Source organism: Macaca nemestrina, chromosome 18 (genome assembly GCF_043159975.1).
Source record: "Macaca nemestrina isolate mMacNem1 chromosome 18, mMacNem.hap1, whole genome shotgun sequence".
In the NCBI taxonomy this organism is placed as follows: domain Eukaryota; kingdom Metazoa; phylum Chordata; class Mammalia; order Primates; family Cercopithecidae; genus Macaca; species Macaca nemestrina.
In genome coordinates this window covers 63,489,885-63,502,702 of record NC_092142.1, presented here as the reverse complement: position 1 = coordinate 63,502,702, position 12,818 = coordinate 63,489,885, and the positions used below count along the sequence as shown (strand labels likewise).

The 12,818-nt window shown below is 36.8% G+C and overlaps 1 long non-coding RNA gene across 1 annotated transcript in view; it reads right to left on the bottom strand.

Annotated features, from left to right (window-relative positions):
* Nucleotides 1–3,010: 3,010 nt before the first annotated feature.
* Nucleotides 3,011–12,818, bottom strand: part of LOC105491480 (uncharacterized) — a 101,103-nt gene continuing 91,295 nt past the window's right edge. Inside the window, exons 3-4 of the long non-coding RNA XR_011616176.1 lie at nucleotides 8,802–8,946; nucleotides 3,011–6,947 (exon numbers count right to left, since the gene is read on the bottom strand). This is a non-coding gene — a long non-coding RNA (uncharacterized lncRNA). The remainder of the gene's footprint in view (nucleotides 6,948–8,801; nucleotides 8,947–12,818) is intronic.

Genomic DNA, 12,818 nt, shown 5'->3' with positions numbered 1-12,818 from the left:
ATAGTATTTGTTATTTGTTCCATATCCATGACAGAGTAGTTGGGAATATTTAACAAAATCACCTGGAAAAAATATTCCCCAGTAATTTTGGTGAAAATAAACCGAAAAGTATTTTCTGTCATTTGCTGTTTATTCTATAAAGTTTCCGGTTTATAAGAAATCGTGCTAATGTGTAGTGAAGTCCGCAATCGCCAACTGAAATGCCTTCTTCTTGGAAAGTCTTTTTTTGACCCTCAAGATGGTGAACCAAACCTTCCTTTTTCACTCATAGCCATCTGCATTTGTCTGTAGAGTGAAGTTCATTTGGGGCACTATTGACATGTGGGGCTGGATAACTATTTGTTGTGGAGACTCTAGGGCGTTTAGCAGCACTGCTGTCTTTTACCTACTCAGTGCTGGTAACATTCCTCAGGTCTGACAATCAAACATGTCTCCAGACACTACTAAATGTACCCAGGTAGGGCCATATAGTCCATGGTTGAGATCCGCTACTATTGAGTTATGTAACACTTCCCTCACTGCAGTGAAGTTTGCTTTTATGTCTGCATATTTTAGTAGATTCAAAATAATGTATTTGGCACTGAGCTCTATGCATAGTGGTTACTCTTTTGGTTTTCTGGATTTTTCTGGATGACATATACTATACGGTAAGCACTGTATCCTATTCATCTCCTCCCTACATTTCAGGAACTCAGAGAAGGGTTGTCTTATAGAAGTCCCAAAAATATTTTTTCAGGGATTAAATAATGAATGGTTCTTTTAAAGGAAGCAAGTAAGTAATGATGTGTGGAGGCTGAATCAGTGAATGAATGGATAGAAGGAAGAATTGAGAAAGGCAGCTTCACACTCACACGGCCAGACATCTTCACATAGGTGCATCCCTAATCTTCCGCAGGAGTTACTATTACTACAAACATCTCAGCTGCCAACTTGCTGCCTGAAACTCTAAACAAGATTCCAGGTGAGGAAGTGTCCTTGGCAGGGCCCCAGCAGACCAGCAGCAGTTCACAGGAAGAAATCTGCACAGAACTAAGCAAAAATCAGATTCATCCTAGCTGAACTAATCAGTGACTAGCAAAAAATTTAAAAAAATCATTGGAAGTCGCTGTGGTAGGGCAGGGCAGGGATAGAAATGGCTAAAACCAGTCAATTTAATACCAGAACGTTTCACAGAGAAAATTATCAGAACTAGAACAGGTATTCACAGAGCCATTGCTTCTAGAAAGTCCTACAACAGGCCTCTCTGTTGAATCAGGGACAGAACATTTTAGCTCTAAAGTATATCTTGAGAGAGATGAATATATGTGACACCACAGAGGTTTTACTTTTTATTCCTCTCTTTTAGGGAAATCTGACACTTCTGAATGGAGTGAGATTTGGCTGGGAGCTTTATAAACCTCAAGAGATTTGATGGTCTGCATTGAAAAGAAGGGGTCAGAATCTCCGGAAGAGGATCTTCTACCACTATCTACTCAACCTCAAGTTGATTTGGGATTGAGACAGTTTCTTTCATATCTATGCTCAAGAAAGTTTTAATGCTGAGAATTCCTTTTCCTCTACTAAGCTAAATCATACTCAAAATTTAAGATATCTCCTAAACCAAATACTCTAAGACTCATCTCCTGTACTCATAGCACCTCTAACATCTACCAAATTTCTTTCATTTAATGTTTTTATTTGTCTTTATATTTGTTGCTTTCATTAGATTTCAATTCCTGAAGACAGAAATAGAGTCATCATTATCATTATCATCACCATCATCAACAAATAGGAGGAGGAGGAGAAAAAATAAACTCCATGATTTGATAAACATAATCATAACCCAGTCAATGTGCTTAGCATTTTAAAAAATCACATTTAAGTATCAGCACAAATATATGAATTAGATCCAGCTAGGTATTCTTTTTCCTTTGCTACCTCCTATGGGGTCTGGCATGGTGGTGATCATTGTATAGTCTTGCATTGAACTTATATAAAAGGAAATGGAAGAAGAGGGTTCAAGAACAGACTGAGGACAATTGATTGGGTCCCAGTGTTTTCTAATCAACATTGGACCTGAATTTGGGAATTTACTTAATTATCTGAGTCTTTATTTTCCACATTAAAGATTACTGATCATGAAATTTATCAAACAGAATGGCTGAGAGAATGAGGTATGTAGTGAGCATTTAGTTTTATCTATAATTAATACTTTTTTTTTTTTTTGGTGCGATCTCAGATCACTGTAACCTCCGCCTCCCAAGTTCAAGAGATTCTCGTGCCTCAGTCTCCCAAGTAGCTGGGACTACAGGTGCACACCACCACACCGGGATAATTTTTCTAATATGCACTTTTCAATGGTAAATACCATAAATAAAAAGAAATAAAGCTACAGGTTACCCAGATCAGAACCAGATAATAACCTCCCTGACTATAATCTCAGACTCTATTGATTATGAAGCTAAATTTATTGTCTCTACTCCAAAAACAACAACAACAACAAAACGTCTTAAATTATAGTTTTTAAGTCTGGTTATTCCAAAAACATTCTTAAGTTCTTCTGCCCATTTTCCCAAATCCATAGCTTGCACTTTGTATTCAACTTATTTGGAAGGATAGAATGACACTAAGTATTATTAGCTAACACTCAGGGAATTTATGAGATATCCTCACCTTGACAGTCTTGTCATCTCAGGCCAACTCAGAGGCAGTAACTCATACTTCTTTACATGGCCAAGATGAAGAATCACATGATTATTTTAAGTAAATAGTCACGAGCACTATTTATTTTAAAATGCCATATCTTCTTTACTAAACCTCTGAGAATAAAATTTTAAGCAACTTGTTTTGATGATTTAGGTAATTGCAATTCTATTTCCTTAATACTTTAACATCTAATGAGATACTTTTGATGGGTTTTAATAGCTCCAAGTCCTAGATACATTTTAATCTTGCCAACCAAGTACTAGATAATATTGTTACCATCAATAAAACACCATCACATATTTTATTTTGTTTTCCAGCAGTATTGCTTCATGCAGTTCTATGAGCATTTGTTATTTTTCCCATGAATTATTTTCCAAAACAATTTGAGGACATTTTCAGAATACTTTATAGTAATAAAAGAATAAGCTCCATTAGCATAATATGTGTGTATAACTAAAAGATGCTCTGCTTCTAGACACTGGTTCATCTGCTTTAAGTAAGTAGATTTTTGACGTTGCCAAGGAAAATGTTTCGGTTTACTATGGTTTGGATATGATTTGTTTTCCTCCATTAAAACTCATATAGAAATGTGATCCCCATGCAGTGGTATTGAGAGGTGGGACCTACTAGGAGGTAACTGGTTAGGGGTAGAGATCCCTATGAATGACTTGGTGCTGATATAGTAGTAATGAGTCAGTTCTCACTCTTGTGAAGCTGGATTATTCTTGGGGAAATGGATTAGTTTCCACCAGAATGAGTTTTTCATAAAGCCAGGACACCACTCATGTTTTCTCATTTCACATGAGTCCACTTCCTTTTTGTCCTTCTCCACCATTCTCCACTCGTTGTAATACAGGAAGAAAGCCCTTGCTGGAAGCCAGGGCTATGTCTTTGAACTTCTCAGCCTGAAGATCCATGAGCTACATGAAGCTCTTCTTTGTTTGTTTAAATTACCCAATCTCAGGTATTTTTATAGCAACACAAAGTGTACCAAGATAGTGTTTTACAAAAATACCCCAGTTCATATATACTACTCTTAGTATATTCTTTTTCACCCTGAAATTATGTAGGAATTAATTTAAAAATTAGTAAACACTTTTACTTCCTTATATAATAAACAGATAATAAAGCCACTCGTAAGTTTATTAATGTAAATTCTACCAGGATAAAACTATAATTTTTTAACAATTGTAATTTTCTTTAGTATAGTGGTGCCTCATAAAGCCAATGTAAAAATGGAATGAAATAGCGCATTTAAATTGCTTAAAATTGGTGCATATTAAGGGCTAAATAAAATTAGTGATTTCTATTATGGTGGATATCAATTCATTAATTCAAAATATATGTTGAGTGTTTGCAATATGCAAACATTGTTACTGAAGCTGAAAACATGGTAGCCAATAAGCCAAGCAAGATACTTTATCTGTAGAGTTTCAATTATCTTAAGAATAATATTCACAAGCACTAATAAATAGTATAATGACAAATGTAATAAATAAATAAAAGGTGATATGTTAGGGGAAGATGGGCGAGGTGGTGATTTATATTGGATTGTAAGAAAAAGCCTGGCTGAAAGATAATATTTGGGTACATGTGGGAATATTCAGACTTCCTCCTGGAGAAGATCTGGAGGCTGATCATTCCAGAAGAAGAATACAGCAAGAAAAAATTTCCAAGATAAGAATTCACTTTTATTTTCCCAAAATTAATAGGAATGTCATTGTGCTTTGAAGAATAAACAAAGAAAAGAATGATAAAAGATTTGGAAAAATGAGCAGGGGTCATGCCAAGTAGGAATGTGTAGGATATGATAGGTGTCATTGGTATGTTATAAAATGTATTATGAAAAGATTTTGATGATATTTCAAAAGGGTAATAATGCTACCTAATGATAATATGAAAAGATGACTCTGGCTGCTGTATGGAGACAATATAGGCTTGGAGTTGAGAGAAGAGTGAAAAAGAGGCTAGTTGGGGACAATTATACTACATTTAGCTTTAGGAAGGTGCTGAAGGAGTCATGGATTGAGGTGGTTTTCCAAGTTTTGAGTTGAACAATTTCAATATGGTGGCATTACTTAATGACATAGGGATGCCAGAGAACAAACAGATTTGGAATGATGTGGTAGAGAATAAAAGGTTTGCTTTCGGCTCTGTTAATGCTCGAGTAGAATTTTATGAAATCTAAGTAGAGATTTCAAGCAGGAATTTGAATTAATATATCTGGAGATTAGCCAAGATATTGCAGATGGAGATGTAAATATTGAGTCATCTTCATTGAGTTGGAAGGCAAGGGGCTGACAGAGCTATTAATGACAATGAATTTGATTCATTGTGATAATTTTAAAAATCATGGCTACCTTGAAGGCCAACATTTATATCATCTCTTGCAGTTCCTGTGCACAAAACAGTTTTGTTTGGTAGATCCCAGGTTATTACTAGATGAATTTCACTAGCTGGTGATTTATTCCTGGCCACCATCTAACAAGACATTTTAACCAAATTCCCATTTATCCAAAGGCTTCCAAATGATTTTGGATAACTGAGGTTGCTTATGGATACTTAAAATGGCTAAATATCTTACATTCCAATGAATTTACTCCTCTTTCAAAAATTTGTCAACACTCATTCAAAGTCCATTTTAACAACAAAAAAAACCCTAAATCCTCAAAATATTGTTTTTGTTAAAATAGGCCTTCATATACAATTTGCACTTAAATTGTTATGTGTGTCACATTATCAACATGAATACTTATCATTCATTCAATACACACACACACACACACCTGCCTCCCTTGCCCCCATCCACACACACACACATAACAGTAAAGACGGCTTTGCCTTAAGACCAGGAAAATCCTCCCTCTTACATAGCAGTCTTTTCCACAGACTCTAGAAGGTCTGATTCACTTGGTTTTAGAGGAGTATTAATTAATATAATGACCTTGAACCAATCTTCAGAGATTGTTATTCAGTATTCAACATATTCCTAATAGTAGTAGTGTTTCAGAATCACACTTTGAGAAATACTGTATTATTCTTACAGGAAGACCATCCCACTGAAATTTTTCTTATGATATATTTCCAAAAATTAGGTTATTAAGACATTTTTACCTATTGGAAGGTTCTTAGACCTTACCAACTATAGGAGCCTATGCAACACTGTCCAGATCTTGCTTTAAGACAGAAAAGACTTATTCCTCAGCTGCTGGGAATGCTGCCAACAGACAGCCCTCAGTTGTCAAGCATCTTGGAGAATTGCCTCAGATAAAGACAGCTGTCTTGCCAAGATCACATCCTCTCCCCTGGAGGCAGCCTACCTCAAATAACTTTTTCACGGAGACACATAAAAAGCACCTCATCCCAACTGAGGACAATCTTGAAGACAGCACTCACCAAGAAAAAAAAAAAGTCTTGCCCACAAATCTCCATCTCAGTATTTATTTCTGGGAACCTAAATTAAGCAGAAGCTATCTGAAAAACAGCAATTATTTATACTTGTTGAAAACAGTTCATTGACTCAAATATCTAAAGAAGAGAAAGAGTGTGAGCTCCAACTATGTCCTACAAAAAGTAGCATGTTTAAGATGCAGGAGTTAAATTCTACATGCCACAACAACATGAGTTCTAGAAGTGAGAGAGAACTCTGAGAGCTCAAGAACTTGTTACGCAGCAGAACTGAGTAAGAGCACGAACCTATTCAGGAGATATTGAGGGGGTCTGGAACTTTGTGATGTAATGCTGGAGATGTAAATTTAGTTTGTACTAGTTTTCTTCGTTCCACTTCATGCTTATGTGGACTGGATAGATTTAAGAGTATAGGATCAGGCAGACAAAGGAGGCAGCTATAAAATTCACCAGAGTTCATAATCTATAAAAATGTTAGAGTAGAGTTAGGGAGTGATTACTTAAATCAGTATCAAGGACATAATTGCAATATATGTACACCTCTACCCCTCTATTCTGATGCTTGACATTCCATTATTTGAAATTTACTTTAAGACACAAAGAAGATACATAAGTTTGAAGTCATTAGAAATCAATTGTAAGACAAAGTGAACACATTACATTTTTAGGCACAGTAGGGGATACTGCAATATAACGTATTTCCTGATCATGGTGAAGATTGTTCCAAATCTTAGAGTGTACCCAAATGTTTATGCTTCAAAAAGGTTCCATCCACATGTGGCTTCCCTCCTCCACACCTTCTTCAGCCATCATGGAGAACGGATGCAATTCCCTTCATTCAACTTCAGGGTTTGCTGTTTAATAAAAAAAATGTAGGAAAGAGAGCTAAATAACTGTAATAGGTGGCAGGAAGTAACAGACATTGCAAAGGAGCAGAAAACTCAGTGAGGATTGATTCTTTTACCTGGGATAAATCAATGCAAACATCATGAAGGAGTAGCTTTTGACCCAGTCTTTGATGGATAGGAAATAATTGTACATGCAAAACTATACCAAGATATTTATCTGCTTTCTAGAGAAGATGCAATAAGCTATAATTTTACATACTTTATTGGTATGCCCAATATTTCAGGTATATTATTTGATGCTATGAATGCTTCTAAGAACTAATTTCATAAGATTCCTGTCCCCATAGTGCTTATATCCTGGTGCAATGTAATACCAAACAAAATTAGTAAGCAATAATCAATAATTTAAAAACAATATGGATATAAATTATGTCCTTTATTTCCACAGATTTTTGGCATTAAAATGGATTATTTTAGTGTCATTCAGCATTCCAATGTTTGGCATATGTATAATTAGATTTCTTGGGAATAATAAGACAGATTTGTATATATATATATATTTGAGGCAGGGTCTTGCTGTTCTGCTCAGGCTAGAGTTCAGTGGCTATTCACAGGCATGATCATAGCACACTGCAGCTTCAAACTCCTGGGCTCAAGCCTCTTCCCAAATAGCTGGAACCATAAGTGCACACCATGGTGCCTGGCTGAAAGTCTTTATGTAATGAAGATTTAAAAGGTTTGATTCTAAAATAAAACATGATGTGGTTTATGTAATTATTATATCTGAATTAATGTTTCTACTTCTATACAACCAAAATATATACTTTTTCATTAACATGTATTATCAAAGTATATGTGTGTTTATAATTTATATTCATATATAAATATGTATATATAACACATTTATACATGCATACCTAGATATGGCATTGTAATTTAACTCAGAGTAAAATTAATGCTAATTTTTATTCAATATGCATTTTTCAAAACATATTATGTCTACTGATAATACAAATTTGAATGAAGTATAAAGCACCAGGCCCAGATATTTATGATCTAGCTGAAGAAAGAGAAGTCTTACATTTCCAACAGTGAAAATGCAGGAGTCCTCCTATGTGATCTCTCCGCAACTAGTTTTGGTTGCTCTGAGACTACCTTCTGCCCAGAAGCCAGACAATTCTTCCAAAATGCTAATCAGTGCACCTTCGTTTCTTGCTTAAGCCTAGTCCTATTGCCTTCAGTGGAATGGCCAACAGCAGTGTACCAAGACTGTTCTGAGCCATCTCATGCTTATGTCTCAAGCCCCATCTTGTACATCTTGATAGCTCAACTCTGTATCCCTGCTGAAATACTTGTGATTCTTTGTTGCTGTTGTTGTTGTTGTTGTTGTTGTTGAGAGAGAGTCTTGCTCTGTCTCCCAGGCTGGAGTGCAATGGCACGATCTCAGCTCACTGCAACCTCCACCTCCTGGGATCGAGCCATTCTCCTGTCTCAGACTCCCAAGTAGCTGGGACTACAGGCGCCTGCCACCACGCCCAGCTAATTTTTGTATTTTTAGTAGAGACAGGGTTTCACCATGTTGGCCAGGCTGGTCTCAAACTTCTGACCTCAAGATCCGCCTGCCTTGACCTCCTAAAGTGCTGGAATTACAGGCATGAGCCACGGCGCCCAGCCTACTTGTGATTCTTACACAAAAATATGTTGTTTCATTTATTTGTGCCTAGGTAGAACTGTTCCCTCTCACCACCCATTGGGTAAACTCTTACTCTGATCTGTTCTATGTAGGAATGGCCACACAACCATTATAAAAATGATTCTGTTCTTAGAGCCCCTATTATTACACTCTGTTGTCTCACTTACCCCTCACCCCTCCTGCAAGGCTCCTGTTTGCTTGTCTCTTTCCTCCAGAGTCTGCTGGCACCAGAGAAACCACGAGGAGGCCTTAATCTTCCCATCCTCAAGGGCTTCCAGGCACTTTGCACACAGTAGGTTCACGATGCAGGCTCTTTGATGTAAACCAAAGGAGGAATAGTAAGACACATATGTATTTTATTGGGGAAAACAAAACAAAAACAATGTTTTGAGAGGGATAGTCCATTCCTACTATTTTCAAAACATAACTACTAAATTCAAAATGAATAATTTTTTTGTGCTTTAAAAAAGGATATTCTCTTTCTTCAGATGTTCACATTGAACACTATACAGAGACTCAGGGAAGATTTAAGCAGTTTCATAGTCACTAGGGGTCACTCTTATAATTTTGAATCTTGCAAACCTGTGTAGGTTATTTTCCTTACAAAGATTTAATTTCAACGCTCCCCTGGCCCTGACTCATACATAGAAAGATTCCAGTAATGATACCTGATGGGCGTCTCTGCCACATAAATTACCTAAAAGCTATGTTTACTTTTTTGGTTGTTAACTATCATCAGAATGGTGGTGTTGCATGTGTTTAAGAGAAGCAGCAAGATAAAGTGAAAAGCTGATAGTCAAAGGATTTATTAATGAAAATCTTAATAGTTCACCAATTATGTTCTCACTAGAAAATTTCACCTTGGTGTTTTTATGTCAATTGTTACAGACTTTTAAAATGTTACGGAGAGCCTTGCTCTTGTAATGTGTGGGTGGGCTTCCCATGGATGCATTGCTAAATTACCTGCGGAAATGCAGAAACACTTGGCTTTTCAAACCACCAAGTGTCATCTCAGCAGGATTCTTAATCACAAATATGCTGAAAGAAAACCAACAGACATTTGCAAATGACAGGGGAGCAGCAAAAAGAGAAACAAATCTCTTTTTAACTGTTCTGTGATCATCTTTATTCTTGTACCCACTCCCAATCCTTCCAACCAATTAGTACATGGCAATCAATCATGGCTCTTCAGGCAGGCACCAGTTCAGGTATGTGGTGTTTGATTCACATCTCCCAGGAGCAAGAATTAAGGAGTTAGGAAAAGACAGGACAGGCAGGAAGCTGGGTAGAATAGATAGAAGGCTCAGGACAGGGTAACTTACCCCTTTACCTGGCATCTGAAGCCAGATGACCAGGAGCCTGGGGCATGTTCTCAGTAGAAATAGTTTTGGATGAAGATGGAAAAATTTACCCTTAAAAAATAAGTTTGAGGATTTAGGAAGATTGAGAAAAATGACCACAGGCTTTTAAGACAGACTATCAGGTTGGAACTCTATGTCAGCTCCTCAAAAGCAGTATAGCTAAGAGAAATTTGTAGGTTTCAATTTTTCCACTGTTATAATGGGAGCATGATAAGGACAAAACACACACACACGTATTCACTTATGTATACATATGTACACAAGTATATCCTTATGTGTGTATGTGCGTGTATGTGTGTGCGTGTGTGTGTGCGTGTGTGTATGTGTGGGTGTGTGTGTCTCCAAGTCTAATTTCTTGCCAAAAATGTTGATGATCAAAAAGGCTTCCTTTCCTTTTCTGCTCTCTGAGGAAAGCGTATCTCTCTAATAAAAAGTCAGCAAATATTGACCTAATATACAAATGGGGGACAAGGTAGGATATTTGAAATTGGATCTATTCCAGAGTGTTTAGTTGGCGTAATACTATGGAAAAGCCTGCTTTCCACTCATTCAATCTCTTTGAGAGGCATCATAAAGCATTTATTGATTTTTAAAAAGAGAAATAAGAAGAAAAATGTTCCAATTGAATATGAAGTCAGGCCATCCAATTTCAGTTATAGACTTGAGCAATGGGTCTGCCAGGCCCTCTAGGTGGGTTCAGCTTTACCGAACATAAAAAACAAAAAGAGAAATTTACAAGTTGGAAATTCCTCAATTCAAGGATAGGGGAAAACCTAAAGCTCTTAAGCCAGCCTGCAGAAGAGATGACTATTGCATGCCCTAATACTGGTCTCTGCTGACTCTGAGTACCTCATGCTAGGGTTAACTTTATATCCAGCCACATGTTTCCCATAGCCTCTAACTACAGATGGTAGGAGGAACATTGCAATGAAAGCCACAAAGCACAGATAGGGCTATTTAAAGATTTTAGTGGCCAATATAGAGAGTGAAACTCCATGAGCAGCTTCAGAGGGACATGCAAGGAAGTGTGCTTATTGTACCTCCAAGGCGTTTGCTTAAGAAGCTTTTAAAAACACTATTGCTTTTAATCTTTATGTTCCAAAAAGAAAAACATTCTATCTGGAAAGTCCATCTCTTGTGTATCTTTCTACAATCTTAAAGATTTTGGACAAGCAATGGTGCCGTTTTTGAAATGGAAATTACAATGCTTCTGTGGGTAGCGAGGCATAGAACTCTGTGGTGGAGAACATGACTTTGCATGTACAGAGGTACAATATTGTCTACATTATTTAACCTCTAAGATAACTTTACTATTGTCTAAAATTGGATAATAGCACCTCCTTCTCAGATGTTTCATGGAGATTGAAAACAAACTGAAGGCTGGGCACAGTGTTTCATGCCTGGAATTCAAGCACTTTGGGAGGCTGAGGCGGGCAGATCCCGAGGTCAGGAGATCGAAGCCATCCTGGCCAACATGGTGAAACCCCATCTCTACTAAAATACAAAAAAATTAGCTGGGCATGGTGATGTGCACCTGTAGTCTCAGCTACTTGGGAGGCTGAGGCAGGGGAATTGCTTGAACCCAGGAGGTGGAGATTGCGGTGAGCCAGGATGGCACTCCAGCCTGGCAACAGAGTGAGATTCCATCTCAAAAAAAAAAAAAAAAAGATAATGCACTTAGATATTAGTACAATGTCTAACATATTGCAAGCACTAAATAAATAGCAGCTACTATTATTAATAGTATAACAATTATCAATATTGCAAAATAAACAATAATTTTTTCTACTCTTGTTAGTTTGTTTCATGAGGAATTGCAGAGCTTTATCTATCTACTCCACTTGCAATTCTAGTAGCAGCCATTGTCAGCAGGGTAAGGGTCGTACCATGCCTGGCCTCGCTTTCCTTTGTACTATTTGAAAGAATTTGCAGAAAAAAAAAAAAAGAGTTGTAAATAAATTAATTTAAGTTTAGTCCACAAAGATGATATTAACATGGGGCTGCCCTGCATTTCAACATAGCTCTTATCTCTAGAAACAGAAGAACAGACAGGATGATCTGTAAGATTCTTTAGAATCTAGAGGTCTTAACTTCTTAGCCATTTGAATTTCCTCAAATGATGCGTATTCTGCATGATGCTCTTGGCTGAGTGGATGGAGTGTCTCTCATTGGTGCCAAAAAAGGAATGACCTCTCCATAAAGTGAGAGCAAAAGCACAAACAGAGCAATTTCCTTATTCCTAATTTTTACTCTTGAAATGATGCAAAACTGACCTCATGGACAGAGTTGAATATTTACCATTTGAAAAGATTTTGAAATAACCTATAATTCCCTTCAAATATCCGTATCATATCTCAGTGTCTAGTTTGTTTTTTATCTAATGATATATCTTTACATATCTACATATCGCCTAATAACCCTGGTTGAAATACAATTTCCTCAAAGAGAAGACAAGTATTATATTTTTTGTTAAAAACATCTTAAAAGCAGCTATCATCACAGTATCTAGGGGCAAAACCCCATCCCAATGAGGCAGAAAATGTCATGACAGGGCAGGAAGTTTTTGAAAGGAAAATGTGAGCACTAACAACTGATTTTTCCCATGTCATTAATCCATTAAGCTATTCATCTATGTTTTTTGCTCATCCATTATACTAGAGACCCATTATTGACCATACTTCATGTTAGATATAGATGTAGGGACACAATGTGTGTAAGACTTAGTACATAAATGTAATGCATTTCCAGTTCAGAGGAGGAGACGTACTTGCTCGCAGGCAGTTGTTTGCATAGTTCTATGAGGAATGCTGCAAGATACGCCTG